Source organism: Setaria italica, chromosome VII (genome assembly GCF_000263155.2).
Source record: "Setaria italica strain Yugu1 chromosome VII, Setaria_italica_v2.0, whole genome shotgun sequence".
In the NCBI taxonomy this organism is placed as follows: Eukaryota; Viridiplantae; Streptophyta; class Magnoliopsida; order Poales; family Poaceae; genus Setaria; species Setaria italica.
In genome coordinates, this window is record NC_028456.1 from 8,930,632 (window position 1) to 8,933,148 (window position 2,517).

Consider the following 2,517-nt stretch of genomic DNA (forward strand, 5'->3'; position numbering starts at 1 on the left):
TGGGGTTAAAGTAGTTGATATTTTGTTTGCTGAAGGTCCGAACGTGGACACCCGGCAAAAATTTTGATTTGCCGGTGCAATAAATAAAACCCTCGGCAAATTTTTTTTTCTCATTTTTGTTCATTTTATAACACTTTTTTCTTTATTTATTTCGATATATTTTAAAATACTCCATCAAATTACCTCAACAATATATATTTGATTGTTCTACTCATATTATTTCATTATTTTATGCGGTTATAGTTCAAATTCAATTTATATCAATTAAAATTCTATAATTGCACTTAATACATTAAAATTATCTAACGGTTCCAAAAAATTACAAAAATTTCACATGAAACAATATATGTTCTCTACTATCTATACAAAAAGTTTTTTTAGTCAAAACAAAACTCAATTAAAATTCTATAATTGCACTTAATACATTAAAATTATGTACCGGTTCCAAAAAATTACAAAAATTTCACATGAAACAATATATGTTCTCTACTGCCTATACAAAAAGTTTTGTAGTCAAAATAAAACTCCATAGTCACTCTAACTCCAATTCTTATCGAATCCTTCTCAATGCTACTATTCTTCTTTTGAGATGCTTTGGTTTGTAAACAATGTACGTGACGAAATGTGCGAAATCTTCTCAATTTTTTTTCACAGCCTCCACGTATGATATCATCACATCATGACAAATCTCATGATTTTCAGACTTCGCTTGCTTTTTTTACAATTTAAAAATCATTCGGCCACACGTTCATGGTCGTGTTTCCTGAACAAAATGTTTAAAATTTCTTTTCATTTCGTGGGTCATGTCTCAAATTTGGCTAAATAATATGAATATAATTTTTCTACTCATTTTATTCTATAATTTGAATCACTTGCAGTTCAAATTTGACTTATACCAAAATTTTCCTTGAAATACAATTAATTAAATAAATATAGCAAATAAATTCAAAAATATACCAAATTTTAACATGGAGTACCACATGTTGTATGTGGGGAGTAGAAAAAATTTCAAGGTGAAAAGAGGGAAAGACTAATTTTTTTTGCCGAGTGTCAAAAAAAACACTCGGCAAACCCCTCTTTGGCGAGTGTCTTTTTTGACACTCGGCAAAGTCCCCTCTTTGCCGATTGTTTTTTTTTAACACTCGGCAAAGAGGAGGGTTTGCCGAGTGTTTTTTATTTGACACTCGGCAAAGTCCCGATTTGCTGAGTGTTTTTTCTTTGCCGAGTGTTTTTAGCTTGGCACTCGGCAAAGAGCTTGTTTGCCGAGTGCTCGAAAAAAAACACTCGGCAAAGGAAAAAACACTCGGCAATTTTTAGCTTTCCCGTAGCGACTACTTCATATATATCATCTTTTTGTTATTTCTTACTATGTATTTAAAGTTATATCTTACTCAACCATGATCTGAACATTATGGTTTTGCTATGCTAAATAGTCCATTGAAATTATTTTTCTAAAATAAATAAGATTACCTAGTTGAAATTATTTTTCTTTGGAAGTTATCGATTTGTTTAAAAAATTGGACAACATAACATCTCCCACACTATTATTATTATTTTTGGACAAACAATTAAAAATTGGAGTATTATGTTGTGGTCTATTACTGATATAGAAAGACCCACCACTGATGGTGAAGGCTCATTACTGGGCCCCGACCCGAGGTCACATAATTTAAGTGGTTGAAAACTTGTCACTAAAGGATATTTACTGACGAGTGTTGTTATCCGGTGTATTCATTATTTTGTCTGTTTTTAAGTAGTGACTATGTTCACAAGAAACCGTTGGCACTTCCTTTGACTCCCGACTAATCTGGATGATAGCGCACAGCTATTCATCCATGATTTTTTGTCAATTCTTTTGTGCACTTTAAAAAGTGTATTTGATGGCTGTTACATGGTAACACTCAAGTGGTAACACTGGATGTTCACTACGGGAAACAGAAACATTGCCGAGTGCCAGGGGCACTCGGCGAAGGGCTAAAAACACTCGGCGAACCGTTTGCCGAGTGTAACACTCTGCAAACGGCACACGGCAAATTCTGAGTCGGCAAACACGGATTTGCCGAGTGTTTTGTGTCGCGCACTCGGCAAAGACTTTGCCGAGTGGCCAGAAAACACTCGGCAACATTTTTTGCGAAAAATTAAAAAAAAAACAACCTCCGGCCAGCCACCACCACCGGCCGGCCGCTACGCACCGCCGCCGCCTCGACCCGCCGCCGCCGCCCCGCAGCCGGGGAAGAAAGGAGGGCGCCAGATCTGTCGCGGCATACCTGGGGCACGGACTTGCGGACGGGGGCGTGGAAGAGGCAGGCGTGGATGAGGTGGCCCGTGACGAAGGTGACGAGCATGCGGCAGGCGTGTCCGTTGATGGCGTAGTTGAACTCGAAGACGTGGTCGCTGCCGCCCCGCGGCCAGATCCGCCGCCGCTGCCTCGGTCGCCACGACCCGCCGCCGGGAGGGCGCCAGATCTGGCCGGGGAAGAAAGGGGAGCTAGGGGCGCCAAATCCGGCCGGGGGAGGG